The sequence below is a fragment of the Dendropsophus ebraccatus genome, chromosome 3 (genome assembly GCF_027789765.1).
Source record: "Dendropsophus ebraccatus isolate aDenEbr1 chromosome 3, aDenEbr1.pat, whole genome shotgun sequence".
Classification (NCBI taxonomy): domain Eukaryota; kingdom Metazoa; phylum Chordata; class Amphibia; order Anura; family Hylidae; genus Dendropsophus; species Dendropsophus ebraccatus.
Genome location: NC_091456.1, coordinates 16,488,158 through 16,506,773, shown reverse-complemented (window position 1 = coordinate 16,506,773; position 18,616 = coordinate 16,488,158). Strand labels below are relative to the sequence as shown.

The 18,616-nt window shown below is 42.7% G+C and overlaps 1 protein-coding gene across 5 annotated transcripts in view; it reads right to left on the bottom strand.

Moving 5' to 3' along the window:
* ADGRD1 (adhesion G protein-coupled receptor D1) overlaps positions 1 to 18,616 on the bottom strand; it is a 482,082-nt gene that overhangs the window by 441,367 nt on the left and 22,099 nt on the right. The gene's annotated exons all lie outside the window — the stretch shown is intronic.

Sequence of the window (18,616 nt, the reverse complement as noted above, 5' to 3'; positions counted from 1 at the left end):
ATGATGATTTGTGGTCAACTTTGATCTGATTATAGATCAGCTTAGAAGAGAGGTAATAGACATATACTGTAGAGCACGCTCCAATGTATGGGAAAATATTCTGTAAATGAAGAAAAACTTTTTTTGATACGAAGACTTAGAAGAAATGAGTGCAAATCTAGGCCATGACAGACGTTTTTATTGGATGACCATTATTTTATGATAATGGAAATTATTATTAGAGATGATCGAACAGGGTCAAAGTTCAGGTTCGTACGAACCCGAACCATCCACATTTGACTCCCACTGCCTTCAGGTAATAGGCTGTATCCCTGTTTTCCAGCCTGTCTCAGGCTGTCTCCACCTTCCCCACGGAACGGGAAGGCAGCGGGAGTCAAATGCTAATGGTTCAATCATCTCTAATTATTATATGAGTAATGGGCGTTGTTTTAGAATACGTCAATTTGATGGTGTGTGAACATAGCCCAATAATGAAAATGCAGTTAAAGGTGCCTATAGCCCTCAAAACAAGAGGATATATAATACAAGGGACTCTTGTTATGACAAACTCACCAGCCAAATAGGCCCTAGAATACAGAGGGAATGTCTACTGAATGTCTATTTGATTGGGATCCTCATCAATCTCAAAAGTGGGGGTCGAGGTGCCCCATTCCCAGAGAGCCTTACAGTGAGAAACCTTTTTTGAAAAACACCTTTTCCACTGTGTGGTATGAAGTCATACCTTAGAATATAATAGCATTCTCGTATAGAGAATATTAAAGGAGTTGTCCGGAAAGGAGAAGACTGCTGAAGCCTACTGCTTTTTAGCACTCTTTTTCTTAGATCCCATGTCTTGAAAGTAAACCTTCTGATAGGTGGGGTGGGGTGGAGCTAAGTCACAATTATCAAATATCTGCACAGTGTTTCTGATGTTGCGGAGACACTGTGCACCTATTGGACATCAAGTGTGGGCGTATTTCCCTCACACATGATTATCGTGACTTAGCCTCGTCCCCTCCCCACATCTTGCAGGGGGGGGAGAAGTTTTAGTGCCAATGAGCAGAAGGCTATAGCCATCTTCTGGTGGCTGGAACACCTTCTTTAAATCAACAGATTGTGGCATCACTTATCAGCAAGATGAATAAAAAAATATGAAGTCTCTGTCGGGATCCACAAACGCAGGCCAGCTGTCACATGCCCATCTATCCCTAAAGGCATTGTTTAAGTGTATCCTCCGTTCTTCACAAGATACTCCAGATGGTGGAGATAGACTTTCCTGGAAGATATGCCAGGCCGACACGTCTTGAAAAAAGAAGGGACACAAGACAGCTGGTTTAGGTAGAACATATGGCAGAGGGTGATAGCCATCTGAGTTGCCAAACTGACAACAGTACAGGCAAGCACGAAGACAAGGGACACAGCAGATGCAGGAGACAGATGCCACAGACAAAGACAGAGAAGCAGGTCACATGGTGAAGCTCACTCAGTGCTGATACAGTCACAGGTTTGGTCAGGTTCACACTTCACGATGGAAACACTCGGAAATATGGGATGTGGGAACCAACCAGGAGTGCAGGACAAGACAGCAGGAACAGAACAGCAAGGCCACAGGGACACAGAAACACCACAACAGGAACCAGGATAGAGAGTACCCAACACCCGGCAGGATATAAACAGGTTCGGGATAGCCGGAATGCTTTGCAATGCAAAGCACAGGATCACTTTCTTAGGACTAAAGGACCTTAAACCTCACACAGCGGAACTGCGCTGGAAGCCTCCTTAAATGGTTACAGACACCGCCCCTTTAAATCTGGACAGGGTGAACGCATGCCCCCTCCAATGGCCAAGTCTTGTATTGCAAAGGGAGAAGAGGACGGCTAACGATTGGACAAACTGTTAATGCATTACCTCTCCATGCTCCCGGTCTTCCTCTGCCCTCTGCTTGCATCCCAGTCCTGACCTGACAGGCCGCTCAGCCAATCACTGGCAGGGACCGCCATGGCCAGAGATTGGCTGAACAACCTATCAGCTCAGAGAAGCTGCAGTGCGCAGTGCCGGGAAGCAAGCAGAGGTCGGAAGAAGACCAGGAGCGTGGAGAGGTAATGTAAGAACAGTTTAGAAAAAGGTCTGCACAGACATTGCTAACGATGTCCGTGCTGTCCTTGCTAAATGATAATTAAGCCGGCTCACTAAACAAGCGCCAATCTAGCACATGAGTGCTCGTTTACATTATCAATCGGACCCTCTTCGGTCCGTCTAATAGGACCCTTACACTCTGGCTCACAAAAAGAGATGGAATGAACAATCAGGTCAATATTCCAATGTGCCCTACATTTCATTACTCTACACATTACATTTTTGATGGTAGTGTAACAAAAGTCTAACGTGCCCATACACATTACATTTTTCCATGTACAAGATTCCATTTTGGAGCTAACATGAAAAAAAATGTCTCGGTTATTGATGTCTTTGCTGTAGTAGGTATCTGAATATTCCTTACACCTCTCCTTCTCTGATCTTTGTTTCATCTGTCTTAATTTGCCCACTGATATTTGTTTTGGTGTATACATTCTAGGCTGATATTTCTATTTGATCTTATGGATCTTCTGGTAAACAGTCCTAGTCTTTCAATTTTTTTTTCTATTTTCATCATGTTTTGAGACATTCTAGAATTTTTGTCATTTGCCCTTTTTAGGGACATTCTCTCATTTATAAATAAATTCCTTTAAAAGATCTTTATGCTGCTTGATTTGATTTTAGCTTCTCTTTTATGCAGCATTTGTCTCTTCTCTTTTGTATAAAATAACTAGTTCAAGGTAGACTATTATAGTAAAACACAATGTTGCATTCTACTAACCATAAGAGGCATTTTTGAGATATGCTTTTATAGGAACTCCATAAGAGTAAGTTTCTAAATTATAATTGGTTTCAAAGGTTTTCTATCTACTCACTGTACATATTTTATAATGTGATTGACATTGTACTTGTGAAGGAGAGAATCATATTACTGGAATGACAATCTGTGAATCTATTGCTATTTGACTGTAACTTTTGATTCTGACCTCTTCTTATTAAAAATTATACTGAAAATGTCAAATAATTGTCATCTGATTTAATTAGAAAAAAAAACATAACTTTAAAAGGGAATCTGTGACTAGGTTTATGCCGCCTTAAATGAAGGCAGCATAAACTAGAGACAGAAATGCTGTTGGTGTATTACTGACATCATTCTGTCTAGCCGTTCTCCTAATATGCAGGAGAATAGGATTCTTGCCACACCCCTCCCCCCCCCCCCCCGCCCTCCAGCTGCTGACTGACAGTTGAGTGCCTATACACAGCCTGGACAAATAACTGCCAATCAGCAACTGGTGGGCGGAGTTTTCTGCTTCTCAGAACAATATAAGTGTTAAATCATTCTGTTCAGCTTCTCTGTCACTAGTTTATGTTACCCTTAGACAAAATGGCACAAACCTACTGACAGAGTCTCTTTAACCTCTTTGCAAACCATGACATACCTGTATATCATGGTGAGCAGCGAGTTAAAAGAGAAGTCTGGTGAAATAAAAAATATTCAGTTTTGGACGAGGATGGGGGTAGCATATATAGGCTGGGTTCACACTACGTATATTTCAGGCAGTATTTGGTCCTCATGTCAGGTCCTCATATTGCAACCAAAACCAGGAGTGGATTGAAAACACAGAAAGGATCTGTTCACACAATGGTGAAATTGAGTGGATGGCCGCCATTTAACAGTAAATAACGGCCATTATTTCAATATAACAGCAGTTGTTTTAAAATAACAGCAAATATTTGCCATTAAATGGCGGCCATCCACTCAATTTCAACATTGTGTGAACAGAGCCTTTCTGTGTTTTTAATCCACTCATATTGGTTTTGGTTGCAATATGAGGACCACAATACTCACTGAAATATACGTAGTGTGAACCCAGCCTAAAGAATGTATGCTTACCAGTCCCCGTGCCCTCGCAGTGCCACCTTCCAGACCCCTTCAGGGATTCTCCACCTGACAACCCTGATATTTAATGACTTGGCTGAAAGATCCCCCCACTCAGCCAGTCAGTGTCAGGGGCGGGCTACCTCCCACCCTTTTCCCCCTAATTGTCATGTACTAAGAGAAGAAGAGAAGATGACATCCAGCAGGGTCTCATACCCTGGTTATGCAGCGCTCAGAGGGCACGGAAACCAATAAGCATAGGCTCTTTATTATTATGTTCCCCCAACCCCAGGCTAAACTGCAATTATTGATTTTACTGGACTTCTCCTTTAAGAGCGCCATGCCTTACAGGAATATCATGGCAATTCCATGGGCTCAGAAGCAGAGAGCACAGAATCACTGGAGGGAACCAGCTATCAATTAAAGCTGCAAACTCCCTTCACAGCTGCCAAGACCAGTGCTGGTACCATTGCAGTTTGACCCTATAGGTGCCGCAGTCAGTCTGCTAAATGGGGCTAAATACGCAGAACAGAGTGAGGATGACATGGATGGCACTGTTCCTCGTTCTCTTCTGCTCCTGTAGCTCCCCTCCTCCTCCCAATATGCAGCCTTGTTGGTGGGCCAAGATTAAAGACAGAATTATGAGATCAGTACCTGTGGAGCCTGAGGACAGGGACTTCTGCATGGATGCCCCCTCAGTGGCAGGAGATTGCTGCTAAAGGTGACAGCATGGCTCTTTGCAGGGGTGCTAGATTTTCAAAATGCAATCTCTTCAGGGAGATTTCCACTGAACTGGTAGAATAGGGACACTGCAAGTGCATATGGTGTCCAAAAAATGGTTCCAGAAAATCTGTGCTAAATATGCACTATTATACTTCTTCCCTTCTGAGCCCTGCCATATGCCCAAACAGCAGTTTCAGCAGTTTCCGTTTCAGATATCACAAAAAGAGGTCAGTCTATTAAGAATGATGGACATAAATAATCATTGTTTGCGTCTTTATCAATAGACACCTGCCTTTTGCTGTAGGAACATAGCCTATGACCACAAAATATTGGGTGCTTATTATCCTGTGTTCTTTGTAAGAATGAGAAAATATAAAAAAAAAAAGCTAAAATTACACACTATGAGCAGATTAAACGAAGGTATGCCCTTCTACCTTCCTCCTTGATGCCATTCCTGTGCTATTAGCAGTGTAATCCTTGGTCTGGAGCACCGTTAGGAGCAATGCCCCGCCCCCATCGCTTAAACTCAGGCCATGAGGGCAGGGCAGTGCTCCTAACTGTGCTCCGGACTGAGGATTACACTGCTAACAGCACAGGAATGGTGCAAAAGAGGAAGGTAAGAGACATCAGCAAGTTAGATTTGTCGAATCTGCTGATAGTTCCCCTTTAACCTGTGTTTAAAATTGTGGATGTCATTAAAAATAGACATGCACTCTTTTTGAAACAGAAGGTCCTTGACATAGTTTAACCACTATACGACCCTGGACGTAAATGTACTTCATGAAAGTCTGTCACCAGACGACCCTAGACATACATTTAAGTCCTGGGTCTCTAGGGAGCTATGAAGCGCTCTCTGGAGCGGAGCGCACTTCATAGCAGGTAGGGGCCAGCTGCAGTCAGTAGCCGGGCCCTTACCGTTAATGACAGACTGCGCCCCTTAAACGCCTCTCCGGGTTCTCTCCTGTCACTTACCGATCAGGACAACCGCAGTTACACTTCCCGATCACTTTAACGGACCGCTGGAGGTCTCTTACCTCCCTCTGTGCTGTCCGATCCGCGCTCTGCTGATTGAGTCTGCCACAGGCAGGCTCAATCAGCAGAATGCCTATTACACTGATCAATGCTATGCCTATGGCAAAGCAGCGATCAGTGAATACAGTCTAAGTATTGCATGTAAAAGTCCCCCAGGGGGACTTAAAATGTGGTGAAAAAAAAAGTAAAAATGTTTTTTACAATACCCCAAAGCCCCTCCCCCAATAAAAGTTCAAATCACCCCCCCCCCTTTCCTATTTGATAAATAAAACATATAAAAATAATTAAATAAATAATCTACTGTAGCGTGCATAATTGTCCGATCTATTAAAATATAACAATCGTCATTGCGAACGGCGTAAACGGGAAAAACCGCCCGGATTACCGTTTTTTTGTTACATTATATATTTTAAAAAAATCATAAAAATTATCAAAACATCTGAGTGACATGAATATGGTATTCCTAAAAAGAAGAGATCATGGCGCAAAAAATTACACCCTATACAGCCTCATTGGTAAAAAAAAAAAACTAAAACCGTTATAAGAGGTCACAAAAAGGACCATTTTATTAATAACGAATTACAAAAAAAAGGATTTCAATAAAAAAAAAAATCATCAGAAAATCTGTAAACCTGCATATGGTTGTGTTCAGACTGACCTATAGGATAATGATATTGGGTCGCTTTTACCGTATAGTGCATTACGTAGACACAAGGACCCCCCAAAAGTTACCATATTGCATAGTTTTTTCCAATTTCACCAATTTATATTTTCATAAATAATATTTTGGGGGTTCTGTCATACATGTTATGGTAGAATGAAAGACGCCATTACAAAGTACACCTATTCCCAGAAAAAAACAAGCCCTTACATGGCCCTGTAGATAAAAAAAAAAATATGTGCTAGAGCTCTTAGAAGGGGAGGAGGGAAAAACGAAAATGCAAAAATGAAAATTGGCGCGGTCCTCTGGGTCATTTTGGCCTTGGTCCTCAAAGGGTTAAAGAAAAAGTCACAAAATATGGCTACCTGATCCCATAGAGAGAGAGCTCACAAACATAAGCAGTGCATGCCTTTCTAAGAAAAAATTAACTGGCCATTTCCAAGAGAAAAAAAAACACGTCTCTACGGGGGGAAAAATTCTAGGGTTACTAGAACGTGTTTAGCTTTGTTTTGACTTTAAGCCAGGAAATATTGTTGGAAGATAAATTTGATTCCGCCGAGAGAATGCAAATGTCCTGCCACAAAACTATAGAAAGATTTATTGTGAAAGAAAGTAAATATAATCCAATTTTGATAAAGTAAATAAATTTAGCAAAAGAAATAAAATTGAAAGTGTTGGGCTTTCCCAGAAATCGTCTAGGTGGAATGGCTGAGGGAAAGAAAAAGTTAACCTATTGTGCTTAGTATGAAAATAAAATGTCACCTTTCCAAAACAAAAATAAGCGCAGATCCGCTTTATAATTTACTTTCCCACCAACAAACCTAATACCGGTCATTTCAGCTGCCTTTTAGGATAAACAGCTATGTGTGTACTTTAGGAGCAGCACTGTTTCTGGCATTTATATTACCCATGTAGGACATTTTTCACCAGGTTTTTGCACAACAAGCTTAAAGAGGAACTATCAGCAGGTTAAACTAATCTAACCTGCTGATAGCCCCCTAATGTTAACGGGGTGCCGAGGAGGTAGGTACGTCTCTTACCTTCCTCCTCTGCACCATTCCCATGCAGTTAGTAGTTGAAACCATAGCTGGGAGCACTGTTAAGAGCACTGCCCCGCCCCCATCACGCTGAGCCGGCCCACTCTATGTAATGATAATTGGGTCAATTGAGGCGAGGCAGTGCTCTTAACGGTGCTCTGGGCCATGGTTTCAACTACTAACAGCACGGGAACGGTGTCGAAGAGGAAGGTAAGAGCCATACCTTCCTCTTCTGCACCCTGTGACCATAAGGGGGCTATAAGCAGGTTAGATTAGTCTAACCTGCTAATAGTTCCCCTTTAATGTCTTATTTGCAGTTCCCCCTGAGCTGGTAAGTAAAGCCTAGCCTCCATGATGTCTCCCATCTCATCCACACCGAAGAGGAGATCCTGCACTTCCATGTTTCTAGGTACATCCTAGGTATCAGCAGGATGAAGGATATTATAGAACAGCACTGAGTAGGGTAAGCTGTGAATCAAGCCCCGGGGTCATAGTAAGGTCTTGTGTAGTCTTTCTCAGTCTCTATAGCTTCTGTCCCTCTCAGTTCATCTCCCTTCTTACCTTTCCACAGACTTGTATTGGCAAGTTTAGTGACTGTGGTGGTGTGGTGCTGAAAAGAGGAGGAAGAAGCATATTTCTCTGAAAGGATATAATACAATGTTTTTTAGACAATAAAAAAGAAAATTAGAAAAGCGTCACCAAAAATTCTTGAAAAATATGTTTAAAATAAAAGCATTATTTAAACAATAAATAAAAATAATTTATTGTTTAATGTTTTTTATTTTAAACAATAACATTAACAGAACACGTTCTGTCTAGAGGTGACAAGAGTAGGCTGCTGTAAAGTGATCTGAACAGCATTGCAGCAACATATGACGCCAGTAGATAGCGACAGTATAAGACAATAGCAGCTCATTGTGGAATGGCCTCTTCAAAGGTCACAGAGCGCCCAGTAATGTTTCACATTCATCTGAAGGGGACAGGTACTGTCAATTGTCGTCTATGTCCGTAAGGCTTGCTGTAAAGCATGTAACTAAATGCTGTTAAAAACATCTCAGGCAAGATGGCAGCCTCCATAACTATGTACAAAAAGTGAAATAATTTACAGTCAGATTATAGAAACAGATTAGAATAATAAAAAAGTTTTAAGCATCTAACTCTAATCAGCAAAAGAAAATCTAGGTCACACATTCCCTTTAAAGAGGGAGAAGAGTTAATAGCAAGTGTAGGTAGCTGGTCCACTACACTGGTCCCAGTGTAGGTAGCTGCTGTTCCCAAGAACCAGACAGTGCTGAAAAAAGGCACCGGAGAACAGGTCAATGAGCGCAATCAGCAAAATGTGTCTTTGCTCAGAAACACGAGAATCCAGCAACGCTCAGGTAAGGAGGGACCGCAGAGACACTTTAAAATAGGTGGAATAGGTAGAGGCAGAAATAGGAGGAGACAAGCTGACCCCTCAAATCTCAGGCCAGGATCTGCAATTACGGACAAATTTAAGTCATACTGATATCTATTGGGCTATTCACACTGTCTGTCGCACAAAATTGGACATGTCCAAGTATGGGCCATAATTGCGGCACATCGTCTCCCACAGATTTTGGTAAACTATCATTTTTGTGGAAGAAACGTCCGTAACATACACAAATAATGCGGATCCCCATAATTTAACGATGACCAAAAATGACGATTGTGGACATAATATACGGTCCTGAAAAACTACTATACGTGTGGATGAGGCCTTACTCAACTTTTTATGTTTGCATTGTGAGATTCGATTTAAAAGTGGATTTTCCCTTCAAGGACAAAAATCAAAGGGTTGTCATTAAATTGTCTGTTGAATTTTCATATTTGCTGAAATTTGATGAAACTGTGGATAATTGATTCAATGGAGGATTATAATATATTGCAAAAAAATTTGAATAAATCGGAAGGATGGCTTTAGAAAAGGGCAAATTAAATTTAATGTGGAAGTTAGAGTTTACGCACCAGGGATTTGAGAACATGTGTCATTATCATTAAGACACAATAAATTGGATATGGGAGAAAGTAGACATATTACACATAATAATGATTTTCCTAAATTAACATAGGTTCAAAATATTCCCACCAGTGATAGGTCCTGTTTCTACTAGTCCAGGTAACCCGGAACTTTGACACGTCAGTAAGCTCAGTCTATTTGACTAAAATTGCTTACTACAAATTTGTAAGCTCTTTCAGGGAATGTATTACCTAACTTTGCATGTTATTATGGTGGTTGCCATATTGCCTGAGCTGTTTTTAACAACATTTAGTGACATGATTTACAGCAAGTCTCATGGACATAGACACAATAAGCATATCCAAATCCTATTCTTTGTATGGGACACATTTATGAGCATGCTCCGTGGAGGGGCATGTCATTGGAGCGGGACGGCCAGGGGCAGATTCGTGCAATAGGGGCAAAAGTCTTGTCTTCAGTGCACCAAAATGCCCTGTGGGCATTAAGGAGATATTAGCAGGTTAAATTCTTCCAGCCTGCTGATAGTTCCCCTTTAAAGCCTCTTCTGTAGGTGCACCTACTCTTCCTCCTAATGGCCATTATCTCAGCCAAACAGATAAGTAAGCTACAAGTTTGGTGTTGTGAATGCACATGTTGGATCTTTGGCGCAGTCCTCGGTGCGTCCTCTTGTCTTTTGTTTCACGTATCCTGGCCAGGGACCGCCTCCCAGTTGCCCGCTGCCATTTTAGGGCAGATAGCGGCAAGTAGGCTGGGACAGTGGGCGGGGCTAAGCTTAGGGTACACTGTCAGTGTTTCTCCTGCATCTCTCTGTGACCTAAGTAGTGACATTTGGCCACCAGAGAGTCTTAGCTATCTTTGCAGCTTAGAGTATCTGCCAAGTGACATTGTGAGGCATAAATATCTACAACCAACTTTACCGGTTGGACTTCTCCTTTAGTGGTTCTCCTTTCATTTCTGGCATTTCTACCCTAAGGGTATGTTCAGATTGAGAAATCCACGCAGAAAAGGTCTGGCCGATTCCGTCGCTCGTCACCGCTCACGGCCGCGCGCATCTCCGCCCCTGCCATAGACTCCATTCTATGGATTCCGCAGTCTGTCCAAAGAATAAACCTGTTAGTTCTCTGGACAGATGGTGGAATCTGCCCAACCATAGAATGGTGTCTATGGCAAGGGTGGAGATGCGCGCGACCATTTTTTTTTCTGTATCTTGCCTAATGTTGGGAAGAAGTCTCCTCCTATGTATGTGCTGCTGTATGAAGTACAGGAAAGAAGAATAGCCTGGGAAATCCAGTCCATCCTGAAAAATGTTGGAGACGTTATATAATACAGGAAACATTAATTCCAGAGGCGTAGCTAGGATTCACGGGGCCCCATAGCAAAAAAAATTTTTGCACTGCGCATATAGAGAGAGAGAGAGAAAGAGAGAGAGAGACAAAAAAAAGCAATCTCTTGTGGCCAGAGGCGGAATCCTGGCTGTAGCCACAAGAGTGACTGGCAGAGCAGAGAGCCAATGGCTGCTTGCTATGACAGTCCACTGTTTTTACCTATAAGGGCCCATTAGGAACCCTTATGGTTAAATACATAGGTGCAGGAGCAGACTACCCTCTGCTTAACCTCTTATGTACTGCAGTGTGTAAGTGATCCAATGTTCAGAAAACAATGATATATCTGCTTTACTGCCTGTGCACTGATAACCCCTGACCTCTGCAGGGAGCTCTGCACATTTTCCTACTTGATGGCACTTGTAGGTTATAGGTTATCAGAGGAGATCTCTTTGTCCTCTGCTTGTTAAACCTTTTTTTGTGTTGCAGCATGTAAGTAAATACTGGGTCACTTACACACCACAGTACATAAGGGGTTAAGCAGAAGGACACGCGCTCTTACATTCTCCCCTGGGCCCCCCTCCTGCAAGGGTCCAATAGCAACTGCCTACCCTGCCTCTATGGTAGCTACACCACTGCCAGCAGACATAGCAGATTTGTTTGTTAAACCATGGTTGTATGGATTCTATTCTCGCCATAGGCTGTATCCAAGTTTTCCTGGCAGCTATAGGGCAGAATCCAGTTCCTCCAGATCTTGGGAGTTGAAAGCCGAACAGACATATTTTCAATGTTCATTCAGTACATAAGTTGCTTGAGTAAACCTGGTACTTGTGCTTGGCCCCATTGTGCCCAGAGTTGTGGACGGCCCCTGGGTTTCAACCTCCCATGTGACACATGTAAAGAACTACTGCAGCCAGCCAGCCTCGCTCTACACCGCTTATTCACTACCATTACATAGACTAATGACAATCTGTGCAATCTAGTCAGTAACATCTTTTCGCCCCATTAATAAAAATAGACACATTCACACCTGTCATAGACACCTGCTTTCTAGAAGCCAGCAAGCGGCCTGGAAACCATGGATGTGCGTGTTCCCTATAGTCAGGTGCGGGTAGGTCATCCGTCATGACATCCCTTACTTATTATAATAAGAGTTATTTGTATACATGAACATTCCTTTGTATCCAGGACACAAATGGAAATTGATCTCTATGCTGTGATAAGATAAACTCATCACTAAGTAGCTCTTTGTCAAGGATGGAAAATGTTGAGCAATGTGAACAGCTCTTCATACTGAATATGTGTCCTGCTATAACAACCATGGGGACGTGGCACCAGCCTGAACAATGATACACAGGATTTTTATTTCACACCAGTTTCTCATTGTCGGCTACACAGAACAGAATGTAAATTCCAAGTCACCATATTTAAAAGGAGAACTCCGGCTAAAATATTTTTAGTTCAAATTGGTTTAAGAAAGTTATATAGATTTGTAATTTACTTCCATTCAAAAGTCTTCCAGTATTTATCAGCTGCTGTATGTCCTGCAGGAAGTGGTGTATTCTCTCTAGTCTGACACAGTGCTCTCTGCTGCCACCTCTGTCTGTGTCAGGAACTGTCCAGTAACAAATCCCCATAGAAAACCTCTCCTGCTATGGACGGTTCCTGACGTGGCCAGAGGGGGAAGCAGAGAGCACTGTGTCAGAATTTAAAAAATACACCACTTCCTGCAGGACATACAGTAGCTGATAAGTACTGGACGACTTAGGATTTTTAAGTAGAGTACGTCTTTATCCTCTTAAAGAAGTACGGATTCTGTACGAAGGAGGTGAGTGAACAAAGCATGCATCTACCTCCCTGGCTCCATCGCTGGGGTCTGCTGTTCTCCGCTCCGATTCCCGCTCCACCGGCCACATCCTGGTCTGAGTGGGGACGTTGGTCATGACGTGTCAGGCCCAGTCAGCAGTGGAGGTGAGACCCCCGCCTCGGTCGCTGACTGGCTGAGTGGGTCTGAATTGAAACATCACAACCCAGGTCCCCAGTAAGTGGCCGGGGGAGCGCAAACTGGATGGGAGGACCCCCGCTCTGTAACCGGGGAGAAAGGCACATGTTGTTATGTTTAGCCACCTCCTCCCTCGCTCTTTTGTTTTCCAAAAAGTTTTATTAATTTTTCCAAATAAACAGGTTATGTAGTACAAGGATCAATGGTTTTCCTCATCTCTTTTGAAAAAAAAATGTCCAAGCCCGGACTTTAATAACCAGAGGGATATTGTCCTTAATGACCAGACATTTGTCAGCAATTCTTTGCCATGTGTTATTTTTTTATGCATGCCCGGTTTGTTTGCACTCAGTAGCCATATGTCTGCATAGAATCTCTATACACAGAACAGTAGGGGATTTTTAATTGAGATTAACTGCAAAAGTTCCTTCCCTTTTTTTCTATTTTAGCAATAAAAGTGGTTGAATGTGTACACATAGCCTGGGGGGTTCTATTCTCTTTCAGGCCCCCTTCACATGTCTGTGGCTGTTTTGACAGTCAGGAAACACTGATCAGGAAGCCTTTCAGGCGACTTAAGGAAACCATCAGTGTTTCCCGGCCGTAAAAACGAAAGAGTTAAAAAAAATAAAATAAAATCCCAACTCCCAGCTGGTTTCTTCTTCGCTCTTCTTGCTCTGGGGGACCTGATAAAGAGGGCACCAGTAAGTCCCTTGTCCATTTTACTTAGAAAAGAGTTGCTGTTCACTTTCTGTTGGACTTTTTTTTAATCCTGAAGGATCCGAGCGCCTTTGGAAACCATCCATTTGTCTACTTCCATCTTGTTGATCTATTAACCGGCCCCAGGAGGGTATTCTGGAGGGTGCCGGCAGCTCATCATCCACTTTCACACTGTATATTGAGTCCTGTCAAACAACACAACTAATACAGGTGAGCAAGATAGAGCTGTATTGATTCTTAAAGGGGAACCCCGGATAAGAAAAACTTGTTTTCTATTAGTACATTAAAAGTTAAATAGATGTGTCTATACAATGTATTACCATATCTGTACGGTTCTGCCACACTGGTAGCTGTGAGAAATCCAGGAAGTAAAGAAAAATACATTTGTGCAAATCCACATTGTCTCCTGCTCCTTCTGCTATCCCCCCCTTAGGAGAAAAATCTTCCATGCCTCTGTCTCACATTGTATGTGTCTGCTGAGATCAGGCTGATGATGCAGACAGGGGGCAGGGTGTGATGTCACAGGAGGCTTGGCTGGATCCCTCAATCCCCTGAGTGATTCACCATCTCTGACCGGTCAGAAGCAGGTGCAGCACTGATTTCTCTAATTGTGCAGAAGTGTGCAGTGAAATTAGGGCTGTGTTCACACATGTTGGAGTGTCATTGCAGTACTGCAGCATATTTACAAAAATGATGCAGTAACATAAGTAAATGATGCTAAACGGCAGAGAGGATCAGAGCCTTATTGTGGGGCTCAACTTCAAAGATAACAGATGCTTGATCATAATATGTGCGTGGAAATAAAAAGAAAAAAAATTCAAAAAGTTCTTTACTTTGTTTCAATATCATTGTTACAGGTAGAGAATACAGCGTGTTGTGTGGTGTTACAGGTAGAGACTACAGCATGCTGTGTGGTGTTACAGGTAGAGAATACAGTGCTGTGTGGTGTTACAGATAGAGACTACAGCGTGCTGTGTGGTGTTACAGATAGAGAATACAGTGCTGTGTGGTGTTACAGGTAGAGAATACAGCGTGCTGTGTGGTGTTACAGGTAGAGAATACAGTGCTGTGTGGTGTTACAGGTAGAGAATACAGCGTGCTGTGTGGTGTTACAGGTAGAGAATACAGCGTGCTGTGTGGTGTTACAGATAGAGAATACAGCGTGCTGTGTGTTGTTACAGGTAGAGAATACAGTGTGCTGAGTGGTGTTACAGGTAGAGAATACAGTGTGCTGTGTGGTGTTACAGGTAGAGAATACAGCGTGCTGTGTGTTGTTACAGGTAGAGAATACAGCGTGCTGTGTGGTGTTACAGGTAGAGAATACAGCGCTGTGTGGTGTTACAGGTAGAGAATACAGCGCTGTGTGGTGTTACAGGTAGAGAATACAGCGTGCTGTGTGGTGTTACAGGTAGAGAATACAGCGTGCTGTGTGGTGTTACAGGTAGAGAATACTGCGTGCTGTGTGGTGTTACAGGTAGAGAATACAGCGTGCTGTGTGGTGTTACAGGTAGAGAATTCAGTGTGCTGTGTGGTGTTACAGGTAGAGAATACTGCGTGCTGTGTGGTGTTACAGGTAGAGAATACAGTGTGCTGTGTGGTGTTACAAGAAGAGAATACAGCGTGCTGTGTGGTGTTACAGGTAGAGAATACAGTGTGCTGTGTGGTGTTACAGGTAGAGAATACAGTGTGCTGTGTGGTGTTACAGGTAGAGAATACAGCGTGCTGTGTGGTGTTACAGGTAGAGAATACAGCGTGCTGTGTGGTGTTACAGGTAGAGAATACAGCGTGCTGTGTGGTGTTACAGGTAGAGAATACAGCGTGCTGTGTGGTCTTACAGATAGAGAATACAGCGTGCTGTGTGGTGTTACAGATAGAGAATACAGAGTGCTGTGTGGTGTTACAGGTAGTAACAGTGCGCTGTGTGGGTGGGATAATGCAATGCAATAAAAGGTAAGTAATGCTTTATGTTTCTGCAGAAGTTTCATTTTTTTAACCTCTACCTGGAGTTCCCCTTAAATAAGTTTAGTGCCAGAATTCCAGACAAATATAGGACATGTCTAGTAACATAGTAAAAAAGGTTGAAAGAAGACAAGAGTCCATCAGGTTCAACCTAGGGAAACCCTACTGTGTTGATCCAGGGAAGGCAAAAACCCCCACGAGGCAGACGACAGACGAGGCAGAAAACTCCCCCCCGACTCCAATGGCAACCAGAACAATCCCTGGATCAACGTATCACCGGAAATCTAATGCCCATAACTTGTAATATTGTTCAAAAAAAGCATCCAGGCCTCCCTTGAACTTATTTAATGAATTGGCCATGGCAACATCATGTGGCAGAGAGTTCCACAGTCTTACTGCTCGTACAGTAAAGAACCCGCGTCAATGCTGATGGTGAAATCTTCTTTCCTCTAGACGTAGAGGATGCCCCCTTGTCATGGTTACAGACCTACAGTAGGAGTAAAAAGACCACTACAAAGATCTCAGTACTGTCCATTCATATATTTGTACATTGTGATCAGATCGCCCCTAAGACGTCTTTTTTCTAGCGTAAATAACCCCAAGCGTGATAACCTGTCCTGGTACTGTAACCCACCCATTCCCTTAATGACCTTTGTTGCCTTCCTCTGCACCCGCTCCAGTTCAGCTGTGTCCTTCTTATATACCGGTGCCCGGTGCTGTACACAGTATTCCATATGTGGTCTGACTAGTGATTTATAAAGAGGCAAAACTATGTTCTCATCTTTAGCATCTATACCTCTTTTGATGCATCCCATTATTATATTAGCCTTGGCAGCTGCTGCCTGGCACTGATCACTAAAGTTGAGTTTACTGTCCACCAATACCCCCAGGTCCTTTTCGGAAGTAGTTTTACCCAGTGTTTTATTATTTAGCACATAACTGTACTTATTATTTCTACGGCCCAAGTGCATAACCTTACATTTATCCACATTCAACTTCATTTGCCATTTCACCGCCCAAGCCTCTAGCTTCTCCAAATCCCTCAGTAATATGATATTATCCTCCTCTGTACTGATTACTTTACCCAGTTTAGTATCATCTACAAAAATGGAGATTCTGCTCTGTAGCCCCACAACAAGATCATTAATAAAAATATTAAAAAGAAGTGGACCCAACACTGACCCCTGTGGTACCCCACTAGTAACTAAAACCCAATCTGAATATGTTCCATCAATGACCACCCTCTGTTTTCTATCACACAACCAGTTACTTACCCATTGGCATACGTTTTCCCCGAGTCCCAGCATCTTCATTTTGTAGACCAACCTTTCATGCGGCACAGTATCAAATGCCTTTGAAAAGTCCAGATACACAACATCCACAGCCTCCCCCAGGTCCAGTCTATATTTTCTAGAGCTATTTTCTAACACAGAAATCCTTGAGGAAAAATCCTTAAGGGTATCCGTGCCCGCTAGAACCCTATGCGTCCAGAAATTTAACTGGATTTACTGATAACAATTTTAACAGAATTTTCAAAGTTTAGGGAAATGTTGACAAAAGTTTTTCTAAGGTAAAAATACGGCAATATTTCGATAATTTGATAATTATGGTCATAATTACATAGCCTGAAAGTGAAACAGCTGTCCCGGTATTGCTGCTGAGAGATATTATGGGTAGTGTGAACTGGTGCTAGACTAGACCCACGTCGGTCGTGCTCAGTCTTCCAAAACTAGTCCAATGTAAATATCCACCAAGAAGGGGGTTAAAGGATGAGGCACTCACCAAACTTTCTTCAATACAGCCGTTTATTTACTTAATCAAAATAGGTAACAGGGATGTGGACAAGTGAACAGACTGATTCACATGCAGAGCCGAGAGGAAGCACGCAGGTGCGTGCGAAACAGTCTGTCGCCCGTTCAGTCATCTGCATTCCTGTTACCTGTTTTAAAATAAACTGCTGTATTGAAGATTAGTTCGGTGAGTGCCTCATCCTTTAACCCTCTTCTTGGTGGAAGCTTTTCTTTGGGTCTTGAGGCATGTGACCACTTTACTTATTTAAGGAGTTTGGCACAACGTGTAACTATAGATCATTATACTGTTACAAGCTTTTCTAAATGGAATGTTTTGAAACATAAATCTACAGTGGTGGAGGAATGATCTCCATATACTGCTTTGTCTGCTGTTGACCTGTGGCGTGCCTTTGTAATGCATATTCCCACTACTTTATTTACTTTCATTGATATATATGTGGGTTGTGAATATAGCCACCAGCTTCCATCTGCAACATCAATATTGTTTGAGTTTTTAAGTAAACTGGTTATTGTGTTTATAATGATTTTTGTCTAAGCCCATTAAAAATCCCTTGAAACGCAATGGATGATGGATCTGACAAGTGATACATAAAGCACCAAAAATTCAATTAACTTTTCATTGACTTTCATGAGTAAGGGGAAAAAAATGGTTTTAAAAAGTGGATTGAAAGACTCCGGCATTTATGTACCTAAGGTGTTTAATCTATATTGGATCTATTGGACATAAAAGTCCACCTGTAAGAATACGAGTGTGCATCTAGCCTTAGGGCCCTATTACACAGGACCATTATCTGCCCAATCAGGCAGAATCAGGCAGATACTGCGCAGTGCAATAAAGACAACGTTAAGACGAGGAGGCGATCGTCGGCTGTTTGTTGTCTTTCAGCATGTTAAAAATTATTGTCCGCCAACCATGCATCACTAAATGTGCTAAGAATAAAGTATATAGAATGTAATAAAGATGCATACTTACCTCTCCACACTCCCTGTTGCCCTCCTACCTGTTTCTTACTGACTGGAGCCGCCACTGAAGTGTCTACACCCGCCTCTGAAGTGATAGGCTGTTTAGCCAATCACTGACCGAGAAAGAATAGAGCCATGGCCAATGATTGGCTGAGTGGCCTGTCACGTCAAAGACGGGTGTAGACACTTCAGAGGAGGCTCAAGACAGTGAGGAACAGGCAGGAGGGCACCGCGGAGGTAAGTAAAACTTTGTTATTTTCTATATACAGCACAACAATCAAGCCTTAGGGCCAGTTCACACTGAGTAGTACCATGTACCATGTTACTTCTTTGAGTGTAGAGCGGTGGCAGCGGACGAGCGTGCGCCCTCTCATTCACTTACAGCAGCACACTGAGCACGGCGGGATTCCGCGGTGGAGAGGTCCGCTGCGGAATTACGCTTTGGTTACTCGGTGTGCA